An 8,030-nucleotide genomic window follows, 5' to 3' on the forward strand; every position below is an offset into this window, starting at 1 on the left:
GTATCCTTATATTATGGATTGCATCCTAATACATTTCCATGGATTCAAGAACCAAGGAAGACCCTCATTATTTACTTCAAGAATATGAAGAAATTGATCATTTGCTTTGAATTATTCATCAATATCTTCCAATACTACAACATTGGTGTTTTGATATCAGTGTGGTTAAGGAAATCTAGGATCATTGTCATCCATATTCCACTTCCTTTCTTAACATTCCTTGAGTCCATATGTGGGTTATCCAACATTATAATGTTGTTTTTAAGGCCCTTGTTCTTCACCTGTTCTTAGTCAAATGATTTCACTTCGCATTAGTCCAATAGTTCTATTCAATTGAGAAATGTCTGAATCAATTTTCGAATACCAAGCTTTATTTGGAGAAGGAATATTCTATACATTTGGAGGAGGAATTAGTTATACATTTCGAGTTTGACCATGAAATCTTCCTCTTCCAGTAGCTTGATCTCCCACATCTTTTATTGGAGGGTCCCTATTTTGATCAAAGACACTAAGATAGATCATCTAGCATTGAACTATTCCCAAGGTAATGCTAAGATCTACAGTACTTTCTGTTAGAGTTGGTCAGGTCAATCCTCCGTCAGAGATCAAAACTCTTTACGCATTTCATTTTTAGGTGTCCCGCTCCATTCACTCAGCTGCATTCCGCTAGGGGCATGCCATAATCTGACAGAAAAGGTCATGCTAGTCATTTCCCCTCATGTCTAGCTCCTGTTGGCTTTGGTCTTTTGTCAATGATCACCAAAGTCCATGACAGTCAAGGTTTGGTCCTTTAATGGACAAAAGCCATTTTTGATCATTAGGTATAGGGATTAATCAATTTGGTCTTTAAATATGTCCAGTAAAGCCATGCAGGCCAGAGAGAGGCCCTTACAAAGTAATGATTCACAGAGTTTCATCGTCATATTGATAAAATTCGACTGTTCTTCAAAACTTTCTTTTGAAGAAAAGTCAAACATTGTCATTGGTGATAAAATTTTCAAAGATATCGACAGTTGAATTCTCCAGGCGCAGTCATGGTTTCCGTGGCCAAATGCCCCGTCATGCAATCCCTGCAAAGAGTGCCGAGAATTTCATCATTTGAGCTAAAATTTCATAGGAAAAGTGAAAATCAGGGTTGTTTTAAGTCAGTGAAAAGGTGTCAAAACATAACATTAGAAAAATGGGTTTTTGAAAAAAGCAAAATTTAACCCATGACTTCTAAGACTTTATATACAAGGTCCCACCAAAATCAAAGTCATTTTGCAAATCAAGTGCTTAAGGAAACATTGTAAAGGTTTGAGTGTGCATCGTGCGTGGTTTGGATCAAGATTGGAGGCGATTTCAGGGCGTGGTGCATATAAATAGGGGCGCGGGGCACACAAAGGGCGCGGCGCACACAGAGCCAGCCCATAGTGTATTTTTCTAACTGGCGCGACGCACACAGACAGAGCGTCAAAACACTGCCAAACTTCCTCAAAAGTTGTGTGAAGCCCATCAAATCGGCAGGTAGGCTCTGTAACATCACTTGTTCATCAAATTTTATGAGTGATATGGTGGTTTATGCCCATGATTAAATGCAACAAATTTCATAAAACCAACCACAATAAAATGCCAAAAATTCATTGTTGCTAGGGTTGTATAAGTGTGGTGTTGATGCCAAGGTTCCATTTTCCTTCCTTACCATCCTCCCTATGCCATTGTTTCCTATTGTCGCTACCCTAAAATACTACCAAACTCATACTCCTTACCCCCTCCACTATTTGGTCAATACAAACCCCACACCCTACCTTGTCAAACTCCAAAACCCTACCCTATTAAATATCCAAACCCCCTACATATCCCTAAACAAACTTCTCCCCATAACCCCTACTCCCATCACATTACTCCCCTCCTAATACTCCCTTTTGTTTCATTGTTCCCCTTGGTTGAAGATATCACAACAAAATCTAGCTTCACACCATCATCAAAGAGTAGCGTAAGTACAGTACATAAACAGTAGTCATGGCATCTGAGGGTTCATCAAAGTATGAAGTGGAAACTCACAGTGATACAGCTTCAGGAGAATAGGCTCCCAGGAGACATGACAAGAGTGGCAAACATGTCAGGGATGAGCCAAACACCCTCACTGAATTGCAGGCATGCCCTCTTGCTATGTCATGTTTCCAACACCTAGCATGTTTTGAATTTTGTCAAAGGGTGGCTAATGTTAGAGTTCATCATGAGTTGACCCGTCTTTTTGTGCTTCACCTACATGGAGGTCAGTCTATCTTGGTTGGGGTCACCTTGACATTGCAACCGAAACTATCTCAATGGCAACAGGCATACCAAATGTTGGAGAACAGTGGCATAAGAAGAAGAAGGTGGATAGGCAATACTATGAGCCTTACATTAAGGCCAGTTGTTTGAGGCACCTCACAAGAGTCTTCCCATTCAGATATTTGAAAGATGAGTATGCTCCACTCATGAGGTTGATCATGAAGTACTTCAGTTGTGAGGGGAGGTTCTCTCGCCTATATGCCTATCACATCAGGTTGCTCATGCACTTTACCAGGGTGCAGATGCTGAACCTTCCTTTTTCATTTGCAAGAACATAGAGAGGATGAATAATTTCATGCAGCATAAGACCCCTCAGCAATAGCTTAACAGTGTTTATCACTTTTCTCTCATCCGGATTTTGGTGGATCATCAGTTCGGATTGCAGGGAATTTCTTGGGAGGACTTCATCTCCCGTGACTTCTTCAGCACTCCACAGGTATTATCAGAGGTAGAGCATGAGATAGGTGGTCCTTCTCACCAATATGAGCGCCATGAGGCTGCTACTATGCTAGTATTCATCACCTATCAGAGAGGCAGTAGACATTTGTTTGCAGCGGCAAAGCGAGTGTTATCTCCACCAGGGGTGGAAGTGGCCTCATTTCCGGCATCGACGACACAGGAACAGGACAGAGGTAAGGAGCCAATGCATGATGAGGGGCCTTCAGGTGAGCCATCAGGTGAACGAGAGATAGAATTCGTTCTCCTTCATGATGATGAGACAGATACAGAACCGACAAATGCAAAGCTTAAAGATATCATCCAGGAGCAACAATCAGAGATTGAGGCCTTATCCCTTGACTTGGAGAGGGCTAAGTGGAACATGAAATACCTGGAGTAGAGGGACAAATAGCTGGAGGATCAACAGGCGATTATGGAGCTACAAAACATTCATGAGCATTGCCAAGCTGCACAAAGGAGAAGAGTTGAGGTCACATCATTGGAGTAAGAGATGAATGAGGATCGGGAGGCCAATCTCGAGAGAGTTAACATGCACTTGGAGAGGCTGCTAGACAAGGCCGGAAAGGACCATGCCTTACTGAGACACATGGCCTTCCATTACAGGGCACGAAATATGAGTGCAAAGGCCCGGATAAGGCAAAATTGAGCAAAGCAACAAAAGAGGCAAAAGAGAAAAAGAGCAAGATCAGCTTTGAATCTTGGCTGATGCTTCCTTGGCACAGCATAGCACTTCATAGAGGACCTCCAGCCCAAATTTCAAGAGATTTGAGGAAATTTTGGTCACATGACAATTTTTTGGGCAAAACATAGGTTTTTTTTCCCTATGCGCAGCGCCACTGGCGCGACGCTAAAAATTGGAAGCTCCAAATGAAGAATGGTTTGCATTTTTAGATTCAGCATGAAAAATCACGACTATTGGTGCTTGGACAAGAAATTTGGGCAAGATCTGAGTCTCCAGGAGGTCAAAAACACCTAAAAAATGACCTCTCTACCCCTATTTTGACACACAAGAAGCAGTCTTGGGAGGATGAATATTTGGAGGAGAAAATGAGCACCAAATTCAAAAATTCCACTAGGATTAGAAAGTAGACAGGACAGGCTTTCCAACAAGCACACTTGGGCATATTTTGGACTCCTACAAGTGCCTCAAAACAGGCTCCAAAGTGGCACGGCGCATACAGGAAAAAAGCCCAATTTTACCTTCGTTTCGCAAAATTTCGATTCGCGACTTCTCCAAGTGGGCCCGCTCATCTACATTTCCGTTTTTTGGCACCTAGGTGGAATTTAAAGTATTTTTACTCCAGATTGGCTTCTATCCAATTGGCAAAGGAAGGAAAACGGTCACCTAAGCCATTTGTCATGTTTGTAACGCTGCACCTGTAGCTAATGGTTGGATTTCCACTTCCATTTTGTAATGATTCGAGTAACTCCCAAACCCCTGGGCGTTCTATCTCTTCATGGCATATTCTATATATTTTATGTAAACTACTTGCAAAGGGTTTGTTGGCTTGTAATTTCTGGGAGACTCTGGGAGAGAAACTCAATTCTTCATTGTATATTTTGACAGAGGATTAATGAAAGGCAGCGGCTCTGTTTCATGAGATTCATGTGGTTGTCAATGTAGAAAATGTGTCTCTTATGTTTCATATGCATTTCATAATGTTTCACAGTTCATTTCATATTCATTTCTAGTGAAATTTTCTAAGTTAGATAAGGTAGAATTCAATTTTATTGCTCTGCCTGTGGGAAAATTTCATGTTCAGTGTTCTTCTTCTGTTGAAAAGGATTCATGTACTTATGCCCCTTTCACCCTCCTAAGCAATTCCTCCATTTTTCGTTATTTCAAACTAAATTGCTAGACTTTCCGCCTATCTTGCCTCACGAAATAATCTATGCCTTTGTATTAAATTCTCTGTTCATTGTTGTCCGTTGGTCCCATACCATCCTAGAAACTCAATCATTCATAAAAAATTGTTTCTTTTATCCATATTCACTTACTGTCCTACGATCAATATTTCACTGTAAGTCATCTCAGACCGTTTCATTTATCTATTCACTGAGCGTGACTTGGAGAGAGCCCTCTCCTGTTCTGGTAGGGCTAGCTACCAGACTGAGCGTGGTTTGTGGTTACCCTGAATTTTGCCTTCCTTCAGCCTAAGGTAGATTTAGGTGCTAACATAGTGGCGACCATACTGGGGAAGAAAATGGTTTGCTTGAAGATTGTTTTGCCCCAGTACATCTATCAAGCTCAGATCTGATGGTTGATGGTGAACAGCGATCAAACATAAGAAGATGGCTGAAATCATTCACCTGGTGACTCCATTCACTGAAGAATCCAGCAATCGGTGCTTCATGGTGACTCCACTATAGAGAGGTCAGTAGCTTTGAGATTTTCAAGATGGATCGGGTTGCAAGAAGATACGCTCCCATGAGCCGAGATCACATTCCAGGCTTTCCAAATAAGATTCTGAAAGTAGATTGGTCAAGGAATTTGCCTACGTTTAAAGATGATGGTAAGAAGGATGTTGCTTTACATCTAGCTCGATTTCACATGCATATTCGCAAGTTGAAGGTTGATTTTCCTGAAGATTGCTTAATGAAGATATTCATGGCCACTCTAGAAGGTGAAGCCCAATCTTGGTATGAAAGTTTGCCGCCTGCTTGTATTTACTGTTTAAAGGATTTTCATGCCATGTTCATTGAAAGATATAAAGACTCTTATCCATCATTAAATCTAGTTCATGACTATTGCAAACATGCTTCTACTTTTATTGAAAGCCTTGAAAAATACTATGAGAACGATAATTTTATGGATGATGAGATCATGAAAGCCCTGGATGAAAATCCCTTTTAGCAGTGTAAAGACGATCATGAAAATTTGCAGCATGATCAAGATTGTAGTACAGTGGAAGAGGAAAGAATTGTGCATCTTGACAGTCAACAAATTACATGAAATGGATCAGCAGTATGAGGAATATTTATATACACCTTCACTTGAAATTAATGAAGACAGTCACTGTTTGAGCGAAAGGAAACAAAGGGTCTTATCTCCTTTGTCTGAAGACGAGATAGGTCAACTCTTGCATGGTTATGTTCCAGCTCAAGCTAAAGCGGATTTGCAGTGCACACATGGTCAAGAAAGTGTTGGTGAAACTTCTTCCTCTTTTGAAAAGGATGACAGTCCGGTGAACAGCTTTATGGATCAGCAGTTTGAAGAATTCCATATGGCTGAAAGTGATGAAAGAAAAAGTGTCATTTCGGATCTGTCCATAGAAGAAGACAACATGCAGGGAAGTCTAGTTCTACTTTCAGAATGTGATAACGTTAAGTCAACCCTTTCAGATCCAAATTCGGATTATGGTGACCAAGAAAACCTTGTACTAAGTCCCATGAAAGAGAAATATGTTGCTGAAATCATCTGGGATGAAGAAGACAGAGTTTTGGATCCAAATGTTCTCGTGTCATCAGAACACAGTCTTCATGAAGAGGTAATCCAGTCAGCTCATGAACAACAAGATGAGAGTTTTGTTCAAGTAAGTGAAAAAGGTTCCTTGGATGAATCGTTGGTAGATGATAGAAATGTCATGCTTGGGTTTCAAGAATCATTCGAAGTTTCTTTTCTCATGATTGATGAATGCAAAGACAATCTGGCTGTCATATCATATGAAGATGACCTACAATACATTCAGGCTACCGAAGAGCAGAACATTTAGGATTGTCTTTCAGACTCTTCCTCATATGTTTCATGTTTTGAAGTGTTCTTTGAAGAGGAAATCCGCTCATCTGCTTGTTCAGAATTTTTTGAAGACCAGGAACATACTTTTTCTGAAATACATTATGAAGGAAGATCATAATCAAAAGAAAAAGACATCTTGTTTCCTCAGCAGGAGGTAAATCTTCATGTTTTTCATGATCCAATGGAAAATCTGTTACAGTCAGCAATGAAGGTCATTATTGCAGTATTCAGTGATGAAGGAGGTCAGGGTCAATTAGCTATTTGGATGCCCAGTTACAAGTATCTACTGTTAACCTGGAGATTTGATCAAGAGAATCAATCAAGAAGGCATCTGCTTCGTTAGTTACATTGGCATTTTGATATAGTTTGATCATATATTGCCTTGTAAGAAACACAGGTGGACATGTACTGCCACCAAGCTTTAAGTTTTAAGTTTAGGTCTTGGTATTTTGAGTTAGTTTGTTAGAGTCAAGTTTTTCAGTCATTTCAGTTCGCATTGAGTCAATTTCAGTCAAGTTTCAGTCAATAAATTGAGTCATGTTGGTTTGTCAGAATAATGGACTCCATAGCCCAATGGACGAAGGCACTGACTAGCTCTTCCAGAGATCTGCTGTTCTTGGCACCTCCAAGGAGCTACCGTCCCCCATTGGAGCCAATGTTAGAGTCGGTCTGGTCAGTCCTCCGTCAGAGTTCAAAACTCTTTATGCATTTCATTTTTAGGTGTCCCGCTCCGTTCACTCAGCTACATTCCGCTAGGGGCATGCCATAATCTGACAGAAAAGGTCATGCTAGTCATTTTCCCTCATGTCTGGCTCCTGTTGGCTTTGGTCTTTTGTCAATGATCACCAAAGTCCATGACAGTCAAGGTCTGGTCCTTTAATGGACAAAAGTCATTTTTGATCATTAGGTCTAGGGATTAATCAATTTGGTCTTTAAATATGTCCAGTAAAGCCATGCAGGCTAGAGAGAGGCCCTTACAAAGTAATGATTCATAGAGTTTCATCGTCATATTGATAAACTTCGACTGTTCTTCAAAACTCTGTTTTGAAGAAAATTCAAACAGTGTCATTGGTGATAAAATTTTCAAAGAGATCGACAGTTGATTTCTCTAGGTGCAGTCATGGTTTCCATGACCAAATGCCCTATCATGCAATCCCTGCAAAGAGTGCCGAGAATTTCATCATTTGAGCTAAAATTTCAGAGGAAAAGAGAAAATCGAGGTTCTTTTAAGTCAGTGAAAAAGTGTCAAAACATAACATTAGAAAAATGGGTTTTTGAAAAAAGCAAAATTTAACCCATGACTTCTAAGACTTTATATACAAGTTCCCACCAAAATCAAAGTCATTTTGCAAATCAAGTGCTTAAGGAAACATTTCAAAGGTTTGAGTGTGCATTGTGCGTGGTTTGGAGCAAGATTGGAGGCGATTTCAGGGCGCGACGCATATAAACAGGGGCGCGGCGCACACAGAGGGCACGGCGCACACAGAGTCGGCCCGCAGTGTATTTTTCTAACTGGCAC

This window comes from Pinus tabuliformis, chromosome 9, assembly GCF_031772625.1.
Source record: "Pinus tabuliformis cultivar Carrire ecotype Pingquan chromosome 9, CPIR1, whole genome shotgun sequence".
In the NCBI taxonomy this organism is placed as follows: Eukaryota; Viridiplantae; Streptophyta; class Pinopsida; order Pinales; family Pinaceae; genus Pinus; species Pinus tabuliformis.